This window comes from Lampetra planeri, chromosome 5 (assembly GCF_965212315.1).
Source record: "Lampetra planeri chromosome 5, kcLamPlan1.2.h2, whole genome shotgun sequence".
NCBI classification, from domain to species: domain Eukaryota; kingdom Metazoa; phylum Chordata; class Hyperoartia; order Petromyzontiformes; family Petromyzontidae; genus Lampetra; species Lampetra planeri.
Window position 1 is genome coordinate 9646440 of NC_136111.1, and position 18121 is coordinate 9664560.

The 18121-nt window shown below is 46.0% G+C and overlaps 1 protein-coding gene across 2 annotated transcripts in view; it reads right to left on the reverse strand.

The window, feature by feature from the left end:
• The window catches only part of LOC144718824 (transcription factor HIVEP3-like), a 123882-nt gene that overhangs the window by 54121 nt on the left and 51640 nt on the right, over positions 1-18121 (reverse strand). The gene's annotated exons all lie outside the window — the stretch shown is intronic.

The window sequence follows — 18121 nt, forward strand, 5'->3', positions numbered from 1 at the left end:
ATCGCCGAACTACGACGCCCTTCAATCAGCGAGGGTCACTCGTGCCTCCGCACGCTCGCGAGTCGATCTCTCCCTCCTGCCCATTTCCCGTAGCTCGACGCAACGTAAATGCCCCCCCCCACCCTCCCACGTCTTCACTTGACATTGCTGTGGAGACGCGAGATTGCTCCGAGTCAAGGGTGTTTTTGCTGCGAGAGCGTGTGCGCGGAACATTTTAACCTCATGGCGGGACCTCGGGGTCCCGAATAAACGGAAGTCAAAATCGTAATTAATTCATTTATTTTTGGCGACTCCATCCCACCGCGCACATTAACGCTGTGACCCACCTGGCACGGATCATTCTGTTGCTATGTCATGTCCAACCGCAGCAGCGAAGACGAATGCACTCCATGCTCGGGTATGGGCATGATCATAAGTCTTATCCAAAGCTGCTCAAACTGCCTACACGACTTAAGTCCTTTATTTGTCATAGCGGGATGCATAATACAATGCAACTGCACTCTTATCTTCATTATTATTTGACCTACCAATGTCTGCAGCCAGGATCAATCCATGGTAATCCTATTACCTGCAGATATTTAACAGATCAAATGCGTTGCACCGTTCATTCCTCCTGTATGCATCTGTACAGATAGGTTTTTTTTGTGGTTAAGCCATAGTCCCCACATACCGCTCGTATCAATGCGGATAAGAGGAGCGGCGACCCACTACTCTGTAGAGTAACATTGGTAACATTGGTATAAACGCTTGTTACAATATGATCAGCGCATTGAAAACGCGTACTATTTTATGTACTGTTTACAAAGTGTGTTCACAAATCCACACTGAGAAACACGATGACTGACAGAGGGGTGTAAATTATTTTTCCGATAGTGTATTTAAATAGTGGTACTGCAGGTAAGTAACAAGACGACACTTGCCACCATCCTTCAAACCCATTGGTGAAAAAGAGCAAAGTTTTTGTTTACATTCTAATGTAATGTTTATGCGAGAGCCGGGGGGCTTATGGGACCATGGGATCCTGCCATGAGGTTAATTTATTCCCCATAAACAACAACGCAGCAGCAGTCGTTGTGATCACACGTGCGATCGAGCAGACTCTTAGACATAAATGAAGAGACCAATGCAGAAGAAACATTGCCACAAATGGCGAACAAGACCAAGCGATTACAGAGGGAGCAGAAGGACACATCGTACTGTCCTGTGCTGTTAGTGTAGCTCTGACCAAATCAAAGAGATTTAATCTTGATTTGAAGCTTTTGCGACTGCAGGAATTTATACTCTTCGATTCTTTCGGTAAAGTCACGTGGGTAGAACATTTATAGATCGCGACGTTTCGATCGCAACTCAAACAACCGTCATCAGGTGCTCAACAAACACAGCAGGAGGACTGCTCTTTCTCCCACGTCAGCAGTTCGAAACGTCGTGATCTATTCATGTTATATCTACGTGACTTTACCGAAAGAACCAGAGAGCAAAGAGATGTATTTGCCCTATCAGATCTCGAAAGCTCAGCAGGGGTTGAGCTTGGATAGTGCTTGGATGGGGTGACCACCGGGTTTTATAAGCTGCTGCATTGTTGGCAGCAGACAGCTGCAGTAAAACGTGTTGTTGCATTGTACTTGCATGTCTTCACACCTACACCTCTCAGCCTTCATCAACCCCATGCAGTGTGCTGTAAAATAACCCCCAGGACATTGTCAAACAGTGGATTGACACTCGAAAAACGAATATAACAGAGTGACATGCTGAAAGGCACGCAAAGAGATTTAGAGATCTGCATGCTTGGAATTAGAGTGCACACCCGAGGTAAGAGGAGGACACAAACTAGACAAGTTAGAGACATTATGTTGACTGCTACGAGATGTACGTGGCTTGGGCAGGACAAGTCACGAGGAGGGGGATGATGGCCAGTGGTGGAGACTAATGACAGTGGCGGCCAACTTGGGGAACACGATTCCTCTTTGGTTATTTCGGTAAAGTGACGTATAAAGAGAAAATAATAAATTAAATACTAGCATACGACGTTTCGATTGCAACACAAGCAATCGTCATCAAGTATAAATGAAACAGAAACACAAAATCTAGTATACTTAGAAGTGTAATGTAATACAACAGAGAGTCGGATAACATAACAGTCAACACCCTACCTGGTTGATTACTTTCTTCCTGAGAATGCTAAATTTGAGAGAGAGATAAAACACAGAACCAGAGACATATAGACAGACATATAAGCAGACAGATATCACAGAGATACATAGAGAGAGAGAGAAACGTACATACACAGAGAAACCACGTCTCTGTGTCGAGACCTTAAATAGAGAGAGGGGGCGGGGGCGGAGAGAGAGGGAGGGATTAGAGAAGCTAGCATGTCCATCGCAAAGGTGGACTGACGAAATCAGCTCGTGTGCAGGAGCCAAATGGATTGTATACGCCAATGCCCTTCTTCAGAGTAAAGCAAACCTACTGCACATAACGAAGGCATGACTGGAACTTCCTCCGGAGAGCTGGGTGAGAATGTTTTTTTCAAGGCTTGCTCTGTGTGGCGCGGCCGTACCAAGAATGTTAGCAGTCAAATAATTTCTTTCGTGTCCTCAAAAAATGTACCCGAGGTCCAAGGAAGGTAGGTGTACAGCACGTGGTCCAAAAACGTTTCATCCATTATTAAAGAATTCTAATTACACTCGACAGCAGCTTGAACTGTGTAGTTGAGATGTTGGCAACATGTTCCTCGTATATGCGTGGGTTTTTTCATAGTACATCGTGAGTAAATTTCCACAGCACGCGACAGACGCATTCTAAAAGACGTTAGCGAACGTGTCATAGGGTCAGAGATGGATGAGACTCGCACAATGTAACATTCCCACTACCAGGAGTGTGCATGTAGTTTAATAGATTTAGCCCAGACTACTGCCCGAGGATTATTCCTTAATAATGCATGACACCTGATAGAAATGCCATATTAAGATGATTAATTAAGAAGCTGAGGTTATAAGTTGACTTTGTTTAAACAGGTGAGAACTCAAGAAACCATTTGCAAAAGTGACCCCAGGGTCATCAACATGACAAAGGCAATAACGCAACAACAAACTACAACAATGAAGCAAATAGAAATCAGAGCAAATATAAGTTAATAGACATACAGCAAAGGCAGAAGAAATCTGAAACATAAAGACGTATTCATATTATTGGTTCTTTCGGTAAAGTCACGTAGAAGGGAAATCATAAAATAATATAATACTGTATATATTATTAAAATAATATAATAGAAGGGAAATAATAAAATAATATATATTATATTATTTTTATAATATATATTATTTTATTATTTCCCTTCTACGTGACTTTACCGAAAGAACCAAGAATATGAATCCCTGCAGTCAGGAAAGCTTTAAATAAAAAAATAAAGACGTATTCTTTTCAATAAACTCTTAGTACGATTTAGACCAATCATTGTAATAATGATGATGGTGACAATGAGAAGAATGCTGTTTAGCTGTGGCTACTCACCTACTAACGTCTACAAGAGACCCAGGGAAATAATTAGTGAGGAATTAAAGCCCTCGTAGCTGCCCACATACACACACATGCACGGTGACATTCTGCATACGCAGAGTAAATGAGATCAGACACATTCTGGGTGATATGTGTGAAAAATTGTCCAAATATTTCTCATGCAGGGTTCATCGAAGTGCGGCCGTATCGGCGACACTTATCAGCTGGGGTCATGCAGGGCATCCCACGCATGCGTATCCTACCGAGTACTCGGTGCCACACTCTGGGCGGCAGGGTGGCGCAGTTGGTGATACTCGTGCCTCACAGCAAGACGCGCCTGGGTGTGTGTCAGAGGTCGCAAACGGGTTTTGATTCCTTACCCGTACCCGTACCCGGCCGCACCAAGGTCGCAAACGGGTACCCGTACCCCACCCGATATCCGGCCGGGTATCGGGTAGGGTACGGGTACGGGTACCCGATTGCGACCTCTGGGATGAAGCCATCTTGCAGGCGCGGGTGGGTTGATTCTAGGAACTTGAATTGTGAGAAGAGACAAGACGTTGGGAAATGAGTGACAAACGGTTACTCACCAGTGACTCACAGTACACGTACCCGGCCGGGTACGGGTAGCCGGGTATCGGGTAGGGTACGGGTATCGGGTACCCGGTTGCGACCTGTGGTGTGTGTTCCCGACTGGGGCGTCTCTCTGTGTGGTGTGTGCATGTCCCCCCTCCCCCTCCCATCGTCGTTGTGCACGAGTTGACTGCAGGTTCTCCAGTTTTCTCCCATAGGTAAAACAAACAAACCCCCTCCCGCAGAATCTAAATCTGGAAAATGTACCTGCAAATTAATCAATTGGGATTACCCACAGCAACATCGCCGCCTTCTACGAAAATCTGGCAGGACCATCCTGAAAAAAATAATCTTGAGAATCAGTTGAAGCTCTCCTGGGTGAACAAGCGTAATAGTTGAACATCTATATATATAACACGCGTGATTGTTATTACCACTCAGCCGCGCAAACGCAAGAGATGACGTGGCACGCCCTTCACTACATTTGCCCCAACAACAAAAAAGCTGTTAAGTTCTTTACCCTCAAATGCCTTCACAACCACCCTCCACCCGCAATCAGCTGTGGGAAATAAAAAATGACACATGCAAGGACGTAAATGCCACATACGGTACCAATACTGTTCCACATTAGAACAAGGAGACCAAATCATCCATCCCGAATGTGCCTCATCTCGTCAGAAGCCAAGCAGCTTTGAGCCTGGATATAGTTGCTTGGTTCGGTTACGCCGGCACATGCGCCTGGTCGACATAGGTGGCTGCGAGTCTGCGTGGTGGGCAGCAGAGGGCAGTGCAGCCAAATCCACCAACCCGTTCTGACCAGCGTGGGGAGGCCCTCATCCAGCAGTGGATTTGGGGAAAAAAGGAGAACGCAGTGCAAGGTTGCACAGCATCATGGAGAATACCCACAGTGCTCAGCTAGGATTCGCTGGCGCACAAATAACCATAAATTTGCTTGCTCATGCCACTGCCAGCTGTAGGGCCCTCCACTCGATGGAGATCTGGGGAGCACTTTTAGAGAGTATTATTGGCTTGTTGGGGAAGTGGGGAGGCAGGAATGGTTGAGATGTCATTCGCCTTTGATGCTAGCCATTGCATGGAATCACACTCAGGCGACCAGGCTCATCGTGCCTGGTACCACCTACGGTTAGCGCAGTTGGCTGCTGTACGGTGCTAAAGAAGTTCAACATACATGCATGCTGCCTAGCACATAGTAATAATGAATGTATTATTGCTTTCGTTGTACGTAATGAGAGGGCAAGGGAGCCCTTGTGGAACCATCTCAACGGGCAGTGCACCACGCCCCGTTGGGAGGGAGGGAGGGGGGCCCTTCATCACCAATTGGCGTACTGTTATGGGCTGGCGGAGGGTGTTTGGGGCTCCGGAGAGTAAAAAGAAAGCACAGCGAAGAAAAAGTTAAAAGCGAACGTGTGATGCGATAGGTGTGACGTGCTATACATTCCACTGGGGGGGAGGGGGGGAAACAATACTTCCTCTTCCCTTCTCATGCCTACAAGTGACCGTGTCATTCCCTATGCGTTGAATGTATTTGCACTTCGACCGTAGCAGTATTCTTACCCATCCTCTTTCCCTGTTCTGTACAAATCCTTAAATCCCCACCCAGAGTGGGGACATCGTGTCCCCACTCTGGGTACACAGCATCTTGCCATGCGGTCATGTCCCGACGCTTTCAACATCGTTATCTATTCACTGCTGAATGAAGGACACTCTCCCACCACCCACCACACCTTAGCAGCTGCCAGCTAACGTCTGCACTCACGCCGATTTCATCGCTCCATCTCTGCGAAGGATAGGCCCTCTCAGCCTGACTACCGCTCCCTTGACCACCGGCCGTCGTCCCGTCTAGCTCCCCCAGGTTCTTTAACAGTCAATGCGATATCTCTTGCACGCGTTCTCTAGTCCACGTGTTCCTTGTGCCCTAATCCCCCCCCGGCTCCCAGTGCACACACAAGACTGCAAACTCTCTATGCTTGTTTGCCTTCTGTTAAGCTTCGTTCTATATTCTTGGTCAATGTCCATAGTCGGTAATATACAGTATTCGGATCCAACACCATCCTCTTTAGGCAGAATCGAATGTTTATTATCTTTGTCAAATCCAGTTTCCCAAAATGATTCCAACCTGTACATAGTAATCTCCTTACATTTTAGTAACACCCTTTCAAACAATAAATGCATTTCACGTTCATGCAAATTATTTACCTATGTCTCACTGAGTTTCAAGAGTCTCTTTCAGGTGGGTCCTGCAATGGGGTGATTGATCAACACAAGATTGTTTGACACTTGGGTGGGAACTGGAGAACCTGGAGAAACCCCACGATACACACGTGGGGGTCATGCTCACCAGTGCTGTATCCTGGCCATGTCTCGCAGTGGATGCTACACCGAGGTCGGAGCGATTCCCTGCTCAATTTAGCATCAAGGCAGTGCTCATCTCCTGTTTACAGCCCTGAGCCAGTGGTGGAAATTACAAATGTCTGTGGTGTGGGAGGTGAATCTCTCCACAGGACACAATCACTGTTGACTTCACCACAAACGCATTTGCACTCATTTGATCGACCCTGGAGAGATGATGGGCTGCGTCAACCCCAAACCAGGATTTGATCTTGGGACCTTTCCGATTCCGAGCCGCTCACTCCGTGAACAAATGATTATGCCGATTAGATGTACGAATGTCTGATATGGCTATTTTTCATAATTTCACCCAATAAAAAAAGAACACCTGGCCATATCGCTACACCGGTGTCTCACCTCCCCTGCTGCACTGGTGTACAAATCAAAGAAGGAGGCAGCCTATACTCAACCCATGATCTCAGCGGCGTCTGCTGAGTGTCGCTAACACGGGTGTTAGAACTCCATCCCCCCCCACCATTCCTCGCGCCCTCCGCGCCGAGCAACCAGGCCACCTCCGTGCGAGCGTTCTATTTTTATCGCGCGTTGACATGTCGTACGTGCAGGTCCGGCACTGCCGCTCAGCCGGGGAGTGCCCAGAGCTTGACGGCCACGCGAATCCAAACTGGAGGCAACTCGAGAGGCAGCATCACGCGCGTCAGGATGTCCCTCGCCTCGCGACGTCACCCGTAAAGAAGCCGGCGAGCATGGATACGTTCTTCCCCGGCTATTCCCGTGCAGTGCCAAATACCGCTGTAAAGGTCTGTGTAATTATAAACATGGGTTTTCAGAGGGGCATTAGTTATTATTCCGATAACACCTACAGACATCCGCAGCCACGTTTTCATATCGAGTGGTCGTATGGAAGTGACACGAAAGGTTTGAAAAGGATTCTTGGTGCGGTCACCAATAACTGGAGTGATGTCATCATCATCACACACACATACACTATTCATTAGCGCATTTATTCTCAAGTGGGAGCCCGGAATTCAAACCCAGGATCATAGTAGTGCTGACTCACTGCTCTGATATGGGCACAGCATCAGCCTCAGACTCCGATGGGATGGTGCATTCATGGAGAGGAACTGAGCAATCACGTTTTCTCAACGTTTTTGGAAATATGTTGAAACTCGTCTTATTTGCAAAAAGGTTATAATGAAAAGCAGGAATGCATCTCTTGAGTCTCAGGACTGATTATTCAGGAGGATCGTGACAAGTTTTCGCAGTAGGAGGCGATGTTGAGATGCATAATCCCAATTGAGTAACTTGCAGGCAATTATTCAGCATTGGGATGTTTAACAAATACCAGTTAGATGGGATTGGGTTGGTTTTTTTCGCAATGAGAGTAAACAGGAGAACCTGGAGGAAACCCATACAGAATCGGGGGATAACATAAAGCAACGCACAGAATGGCACCCAAGCCAGAAATTCGACCAAAGTTGTTCTTGTTGTGAGGCACGAGTGTTACCACTGTACCACCCTGCCATCATGCTGCCCTTAGGGGAGCAACTTGGCAGATCCCATTTGTCCTCGGCAAAGTGATGCCGGTGGTAATCAGTCTCCTCTCTGGGATGTCCGGATTAATCTTTTTACCAATGAGTGCAACCTGCCTGGCAATTACAACTAATCACGACTTAATTACGACTTGGACATCTTTTCCACTAAACAACAAAGCCACGCAGGGTTCGTGCCGTGCCAGCCGTGTGTGACTCAGGAGGCGCCAAGTTATTTTAATACACTGCAGAAACCAAGGCGTGATACCGACGTCACACACAACGTACGAGTCGAGATATAATGTGTAGCTGATGCAGAATTTGAGTTGTGTATTGACTGATGCCACACACAATAGAGGCGCGATTCAAATCAAGGCACACTTGACGGGCTTAAACCACAGCCAGGGCAAGTACAGTGAAAGGTGGAGGGAGTTCACGAACATAGCAACCTTAGTGATGCTCCAATGACCTCTTTGTTTGAGCGGTCATGAGAGATGGATGGATGATCCATGGAATTGTTTTACTATCGGTATGGTTTTCTGGAGCCATGAACAGATAATTCGATGAATTGGCTGACACTTCTGAGCGAATTCTATTATCCAGAGGAAACCCTTAATAGAATCATTGCTTACTTACTAACTCCTCTTCGCTCTCTGTGGAGCATAAGGTCACAACAAGCCCACGCCATGCCGGACGGTCTTTATCAGCTTTCTCTAGTAATAGAATAATTCAATGCAATAAAATTTGGATTCATGTAGGATTTAATGCAACCATGTTAACAAAATATATTACGACTCTTGACTTGGACAGGGAATTAATTCTTAAGGGAAGGGCCATCCAGAATTGGGGCGGCAGAAGAGAATAAGTCACCTCCCCCTGAATGACGGCGAAACTGGGGACTTCTATAGAAAGCCCTGCTTCTCCATCCACGGATGGTAGGATTTTCCATAGATCAATTTGAGCCATGGGTAATAAGAATATCAGATGTTAGTTACGGTCTCGCATAGCAGGAATTTCCCCGTATTAAGGCTCAAACTTTCCGCTGAGGAGACATGGCCGCCAGGTTCAACTCAGCCCAGTACGCGTACAGTCGCTCATTCGAGACGTGTGGAGAATTTGTTCAGAATGCGCACACAATTTGGGGACGACATACAATATATTACAGCAGTATACGGGAAACCGTCCAGACCCAAGGCTTGTGCGGACACTCTTTGCCTTCATATAAGGGCTGGCACAGTACACAGTGAATTCACTTGGAGGCCTTGCACAGAGGCTTGGAAGATCTGTACTCCGTTGTACTGGTTTGATTTAATATACAGTACAGTTATTATCAGTAAAGTACAGTACATTCATTTCCATTCACACTTAAACAAGAATAACAGGTTTGTGTCTCTTGGCAACACAGACATAAATCTTTGTTTTATCAAAGTTACGTCTCAGAAGGCATTTTGAGGGATCCTTCAAGTACAGAGTTGAATAATAACGACAATTGTGAGAATTTACAGCCGTTTGACCATCCACTGCTGGATGAATGCCTCCCCACACCGTGCTAGTCATGGGGATGTTTTCTACCATACTTCACAACACTTACTCTTAGGTTTTTTCGGTAAAGTCACGTAGGTAAAAAATAAAATTAATAATTACTAAAAGTAATAATAGAAGTAAAAGCAATAATAGAAATAATTTATTTTATTTCTATTATTACTTTTAATAATAGAAATAAAAGTAATAATAGAAATACATTTTTTATTTTATTTCTATTATTACTTTTAGTAAAACATTTTTTGTATTTTTTACCTACGTGACTTTACCAAAAAAACCTAAGAGTATGAATCCTTGCAGTCACGAAAGCTTCAAATTTAGAATTCACAACACTCATCAGGGTGAGTTGGTAAAGGGTTGGGGTGCAGGGGGCCAGGACCGGTTCAGATATGATTCGCCACTGACCTTCGCCGTGGCGGGGAATCGAACCCGGGTCGCCAGGTCCAGAGCACAGTGCGCGAATTGCAGTCACCGCTCACTTGATACCGAACGGCGCAGCGAGGCATTCCGGCTCAAATACCGCACTGTGCAATGCAACCGCCGCAGCGGACATTGTTCCCCAAATGTTATTATGACTTGTCTCGTTAGGGCCCCAGACATGCATTAAGGCACACCTCCAAAGGGGAAGACTACATATGCTAAACATAATAAGGCCGTCGCTTAAATGGAGTTTTCTGAAAGTACACGTGAAAAAACAGGAAGTCATTTCCACAGAAAGCGATCGATATTGCCGGATGTTGAGGTGGAAAACTCGTGCAACCCGTCACTTGGAATGTGAGGTAGATGGGTCGCACTCAGATCATGCACGTGACACACCCAGTGAGGTCGCACAGAGATGCCAGTAAAGCAAGTTGTATGCATTTTGGAGTATCATCATCCCCTGATGGGTGTGAGTTTTTTTTCCCAGGCACTCCAGTTTCCTCCGACAGGCAAAACTACTCATTAAAGAAATGACAAAACATAGTACTGTACAGTGTCCAAGTTTCAAACAGAAGATCGCACTTGATTAAAGGGACTCAACTGAGTTTAGACTGTCCTGGATAAATACAAAACAGTTATTACACTGCAGCATTTTAGCTGGGACGATTAGTCGGGCGAGTCGATTAAGTCAATTAATTGACTAACATTATAATCGATGACTCTACTTATTTTGAGGCCATTTATTTAGACTCCTTTATAAATGGCGGCCACCCCCACAATCTGCCTCCCGAAGGTGCGAACACCCCCACAAGCTACGCCCAGCGTGATGTGGCGGCAGACGCTGGAGATGACATTTGGTACAGAATTATTATTCATTTGGCGGATGGAGTTGAATTTACTTAAGACTCCATATGAATCCAAATAGCCCATGATCAATCCACCCAGAAAGCCCCAATTTTGTCATATCCCGGAATATGAGCAGGATTGAGGATGTAAAGTGTTTGGATGGGTGGCTACAACATCCATAGAAGGTTGTCATTTGCTACGTGGTATCAGCAGAGGCCAGTGCAGCAACATCTATAGTCCTGCATGGTGAAGCATGGTTAAATAACTGCCACATCCTATACAGCATGAAGTCCTCATCCAGCAGTGGATTGACATAGCCCTCTCTCCTCCCCGGTGCGTTTACCTGCTCTCACGCCAAATGAGCGGCACTCCTCAACAAAAAAAATCAAAGGTGACAGCTACTGCCAGCACGCTTCTTTGATCATCGCACTTCTCCGCCGAGCATTCCTGTCCACTGAGACGAACTGTGACATCTAGCTCCAAACCCACGCTTGTTAGTGCGCTGAAGGAGAGGCCAGGTAACTTTCCGATAACACAACTCGATGGCTGAGGACCAGGCGACTAAGGCTCGCACAATTTTGCACGGTCCATGGCCACAGGCAGCCTAAAACTTCAATAGGGCCTTCAAATGATATGTATCCTTTACAGTAAGCCTCCAAGACGCACTAATTGGGTACTTAAGGGTCATATTTGTCTACCTAGCAATATTGCATTTCTTTTTTAAACGTGAGCCATGAGTTATTCGTCCCATTATTACAGTGCTACATTGGGTAGTGCTGAAGTATATGTTATTGAATGGCAAAGTAATGCTAAAGGATATGTTGAAGGTATTTCAAAGTCACATTTGGCCCTCTGTAAAGGAAAATGTTCCCCAATCCTGCTTTACATCCCTAAGACAATGTCCTTTACTCTACAGTATTTGACCAGAAGAGGGACTATTGAGGTCCATTATGTATGTTGTAAAAATGTTTTGGCCAACTTGCAATGGGCTGTTGGAGGTAATGTTAATTTATTTAAATGTGAGAAAATGTGAAGCTTCTGACGTTGAGCTACAACACTGTCACACAGTGGCTAACATGATGCGAGATGTGTCGTTTCATAGATTCCAGGCAATTCTTACGGTCACAACACACCCATTGCACTGTCCGTATGGGAACTAATCACGTAGGATTTATGGAAATATTACGGAAATCGTACATGAAAATGTAACATTTCGACTAACAGAAGGAACAAGACTGAGCAAATTTGATAAACAGTAAAAAGCAAATACTGTAAAAATGTATTCTTGAATTGAATCGAGACCCCAATTCATGACAACTGATCGAATTGCTGAAAGAGGTCAATGATGGCATGCATACCTCTCATCTTTCTTCGTAACGTCCCAAAGCCGCCGTACTGCTATATAGAGTCTGTCTTTGTGAACAGTCTGGAACAGTAGTCTGCATTTAGTATTCATGGTGGAATATTTTGTATCGCACATGGCAAAACTGCAACAAAGTGGTACATTTGCAAGTTTAAATTCCTCTCTCGTGAAAGACAGAAAGATCAGAATATGTATTTATACTGAAGGAATCCGATGAGCTATGAAGATCTTTTCACAGATGACCATTCGTTTTCACAGGTGTCCTGTAGCCGACGCGGTGGGTGGTGGGGGGGGGGCACGTCCACCGTGGAGACAGCGCGATGAAATCAGCTCGTGTCTAGGTGCTATATTGATCGTTGGATCGTAAGACAATGAGAAGTGGCGATGGGGGAAGCATTCATCCAGCAGTGGATAGTCCATCAGCGATGCTCAAATTTGCCAGTGATAAGTAATTGTGCCATGTTTTGTAGTGAATATAATGGTCCTATTTTTTTTCTTTCACATCCTGGCCACTGCGGCGTGATATTCGTAGCACCGCACATATTGTCCCCATGTAAATGTATCGCTGATTACGATGCTTTATCCCCGTCCAATTTTAGTACCGAATGTTCTTTCGCTAAATCCAGCGTACATTCGGTACCAAGCAGCAAAACGACAGCAGGTCAGCCGCAGCAATTATTGTGTATTATGGTCTTAATAAGCCACAGCTGGATAATGCCTACCTCTCATCAGCATATGTGGCTCTGAGAGTTCAGGCTACCCCATCGTAGGATCGAGAGTTCACACCCCAGTCAATGTTCATACAATTTGCGAGCCGGTCTAATGAGCTTCCGCTTGGTTGACTGTCCTCCTATGAGACTACTTCGTGGCATATGAATGTGGAATGCCCACCATGTGTTCAAGGAGCCGCGAGTCATACCAACGTTCAGAAGAGCAACCCTGTGGAATGCAGGTGACGTCATCACGCAGATGTGCAAAATTACGTCCCTACGGCGCACATGCACTTGGGTACCAGACAGCCAGCCAGGAATCTAGCCAGGAATCCAGCCAGGAATCCAGCCAGGAATCTAGCCAGGAATCCAGCCAGGAATCCAGACAGGAATCTAGCCAGGAATCCAGCCAAGAAGCCAGTAAAACTTGTTTCTAATATTGTATGATACAATATTGGTGCCCTAGCGCATTCAAGATTGCAAGTAAATTAGGAGATGGAGTGATAAAATCAGCTTGTGTGCAGGCTTTGTGCATTTTTACATCGCAGAACATTGATGTTGGAGGATTAGGGAGGTCTTCATCCAGTAGTGGATTGACCATGGCTGATGACAGGTGCCTTGCAGAAGTCAATCCCCACAGTGCTCATGGTAATTTTTTGTGTAAAAACATAAATTATGCTTGATGAAAATAACAAGGAAACGTTATCTTGAATGAGTTTAATTGAAAGAATAAGCCTGCGGAGACAATACCAGAATGAAACAAGACAAGATAGAGAACAGATTTTTTTTTACTTGAATTGTTGCTCCGAATTGGGAAAACTCATGGTCCACCATAAACTGCATTCGCACAAACCAAGGCAGATGCGGATACCTGATGCACAAATGGAGATTTTTAAACGAACCAGCGTACGGGTGTAGTCCTCCAGAATAGACCGTACAACATATAACGAACGATGCAATACCCGATCCACAAATATGGAGGAGACATCACAGCGATAAACTCCGCACTATCAGGTGGTTTGACCACCTGAATGTGAAATAGTAGTTGTTGCTCTGCATCTAAATCGGCCGTACGAAATAAAGAATATTGGGGAAACCGCATTGAATCACACGGAAGGTGGGGGGTGAGTGGGGAGGGGGGGGGTGCGCAAAAGGGGGCGAGTCATTAAGCGGGCGACTGTCACACCCTCGCTGTCTTTGTGAACAAGCGCTCGGCTGTGACATTGGCCTTGCCCACGGAATGTGACATTTCATAGCGGGCGGGGTCGGCGAGAGAAATCGACCCAGATATTACCCCCCTGCACGTGTGCGCGTGCAAACACGGATGAGCCTGTGAGCGTCCCGCTGTGAGGGAACCCCATGCACAGGCATCGCTAATTCGCGACAGGGGAACGGCATCAACCTCATCTCTGTCAGGATTTTTCGATTGGCCTATTCTTCAGCCATATCCACCACTGGGTTCCGCGGCGCTATTATTGCAGCACTGAGCAATATCTGGAATCACGCGAAATCCCCTTGTAAGCTGTTGTATATGGTGACTCTTAAAACACATGATGGGAGGTCTATGACCGACCAGGTCCGCCAGGACCTTCCTTCACCAAGTAAATCCACTGGCTTTCTCCCTGCACATGTGTTTTTCTTTTCTTTTATTATCATATGTTGCCACCTCTAACGTGCAATACATTAGTACATATCATAGGGAAAGGAATATATCACACAATACCTACGGCAAGAGATAAGTACGTGGAAATGCATTTTCTTGAGTAGGTGTATTATTCTGCAACCGACGAAAATCAGGGCTTTTAATGACCCAGAAAGACTTACAGATATCCCATTCCAGCTACCTCCTCAAGAAGAGAAGATGGTCCTGGGTGATCCAGGACATGTGGAAATCTTAATTTTGGAGCTTTCGTGACTGCAGGAATTATTCTTTGGTTCTTTCGGTAAATTCACGTATAAAGATAAAATAATAAATTAAATAATAGCATACGACGTTTCGATTGCAACACAAGCAATCATCATCAGGTATAAATGAAATAGCAACAAAAAATCTAAGCAGAAAACTATAGACAGACATATAAGCAGACATATATCACCAAGATACATAGAGAGAGTAACACAGGTACAGAGAGGGAGATCGTCTCTGTGGGGTGGCCTTAAATAGGCAGAGGGGGGCGGAGGCAGAGAGAGGGAGGGGTTAGAGAATTGTTTTTATTTTATCTTTATACGTGACTTTACCAAAAGAATCAAAGAATAATTCCTGCAGTCACGAAAGCTCCAAAATTAAGATAGGTGTATTATTCTGCAACCGACGAAAATCAGGGCTTTTAATGACCCAGAAAGACTTACAGATATCCCATTCCAGCTACCTCCTCAAGAAGAGAAGATGGTCCTGGGTGATTCAGGACATGTGGCAACCCTAGTCCTGAGAGCTCAGCCAATGGAGGTGGAAGAACGACGTGGACCGCGACGAGGAGCGCGTGCACACCTACAGCAAACGAGGATGCGCGACGCACATGGGGCAGCGCTAAGCTCGAGATAAGAGGATTGATTCGCGACTGTAGCCTAAGCTCACGTGAAATAGACACTCAAGGATAGTCTCTGCCGATCGTGGACCATTTATGAGTCGTCGTCTATAACAGCTGTCAAGGGATTTTGGGAGACCCCAGATATTGTAAAGTGCCGTGATAAGGGCGCCGTCAGAATGCGCCTCGTTTGGATTAACTAAGTACAAAGTTACTGCTCCTTGTCAATCTATTGCTAGAATAAGGGCTGCCCACACTGTGTTGGTCGTTGGGGGGTTGTTTGGCTGTACTTCACCAAGCTGGGCAGTGGATCTTAATAAAGGGAGGGAGTCCAGGACCGATTCAGAAACCACTCGCCACTGAACGTATTCGCAGCCGGGAAGGGAACTCAAGTCGCTGGATTCATAGCGCAGTGTGCCAACCGCTGAACCGCCACTCAACCCCCACTGTAAAAGTATTTACTTTAGATAATAATGGCCTCTAAGAAATTCGGGATGTTGAGAGGCAGTACAAACATATAGAAAGATGTCTCCAGTTTTTAGCCAATCTGAATGGCTACTGTCTGAATTTGACATTTTCAGACATTCGATGTGAATTTTTTTCAAAATGTAAATAATAGTTGAGACAGATCCTGGTGTTTGCACAATTGTTTGAGAGCATGTTAAACTAGCATACAAAGTGTTGTTTTTGTGTTTAAAAGTCCCCGACTCCCCTATACAGTACTCATTATCACCGACATTTCTGTTGTGACTCAAACTTAACGTCTCAATGCTCTCGCCGGACAACTGAAGGGCACGTTTTACGTGATTATGCGGTGGCAACAACGAACACACACGCACATTGCTCTACCCAACAGGTCGGATTTCACAGTTTAGTTGTGGCCGATTTTCACTCAGTGCAGTAATTTAAATTTGGGCCGTAACACCAATACACAATGTTCCACTGGCGCAAACGATAACACCGGATCTTTAAAAGCCCACTTAATAGCACAAAGCACATTTCGGCTGGCGTCTGCCGTGAATTGCTGGGCATATGTCGGAAGAAAACCATGTCAGAGAAGAGCCAGTCTATTGCTCGCTCCCACCGGCTCCCATGTAGTTGGGGAAAATGAATTAAACTGGCAATTCCAAAACGACCAAGCGTTACTTAAAACGTGCGACACATTTGCCCGGAGCTATTCACAGCTCTTAAATTGGTACACGAACACCTTACAACAACAACAACAAGAAACCCCCACTGTGATAACAGCGATGTTCAGCAGGCGACACGCTCCTATGTCCAACAGCGAAGTACCGAACCGATCTCAGTAAAACCGCCGTCTTGTGACCCCGTGTACACGCACCACGTGGAGTATGATATGGTGCTGAAACACGCAGCATACGCTCTGCGCATGATATGTTTTACCTTACATACGAGAGCGTGTAGGAAGTGCTGTTCATGAGCACCGATCGTGGCAAGCAGGGCACATGTATGCAGAGGAGCATGCACGTCGGCAAGGCATGTCTACCCGTGGCGACAAATACCAACGCGGAAGCATTGGACGTCCTGAAACTTTTGGCAGCAGTTTATGAAATGACTACATACAGTGCCCATGTGAGCCACAGACGCAGTCGCGTTTCCTGGAGACTATATATAAAGCTATATTGCCCACAATTAAATCATGCAGAATGCCCCTGATTGCATCAGAACTTGAAAGGTAAGCAGGAGTTGAGCCTGAACATCGCTTTAATGAGCCACCACCATGCGTAGAATCTCTGTTGTAGGCACATGCGGGTCTATGTTACAAGCAAACGGCAGTGCAGCAAAATCCACTGTTGTACTGTGCTTCTATGCTCCCATATCTATGCTGCCCGCCTTCACCAACCCGTACTGACCGGTATGGTGATGGCTCATCAAAGAGCCCATAGTACGACCCGCACAGGCATGCCGAGGCCCTCATCCAGCAGTGGATTGACAAAAAGGCCGTCTACATGTCCGTACTGTATATACAAATCGTATCACATCGTAGTCTTCACACTGACACCGTGATGCAGGCAAGCATGACAGCCTAATCACAGTCCAGCAACCACGTTTTAGAATGGAACGCGGTCCTGGAAGAAAAAAAGTATATACCTGGCATGTCAACCTTTATGTTAATCTTTTACCCCATCTCCGCTGTGTCGGCACGGCAAACGCCGCACAGGAGCAGGGTAATAGCATGCACGTAGATGTCACGGGTCGAGAGACCACAAAGGACAACGGCGATGGGGAATGAATTTGAAAGTGCGGGGCCAGCTTGTGAATTCTAACACCCCGCTCTCTCAAGAGCTCTTGACCGACCGGGGCACACAACTGGGCCACTCAGGGTCGCTGGGCCGTGATGTCAAGCCCTGCCAGCCTCTGCGAGCTTGCAGACACGGCCTGCGTTCGACAACAACAACAGCAACAACGGGCAACGATGCCTCCGCTCAGAAACAGGTCTGCTCACGAACCAATTATGTTTTCCGTGGAATGCTCAAAAGACGGTCCTGTTCAAATCCCTGGAAAGAATGTCGCACCCAAGTACAATCGTAGGATTGCGAGGATGTCTGTCAAAGCCCCAATATTGGGCTGCTCATCTTGTTTGGAACTCCCCCCCCCCCCCCAGCAATTCGTGCTCTCGGCTCCCTGCTCCTGTTCAATAAGTTTAAGCTCGTAACCTTGCTTGCATCCCCCCTTTGACCGTCGCTCTCTGTAAAATAAATACACCCACTGTTCCTGTACACAGCG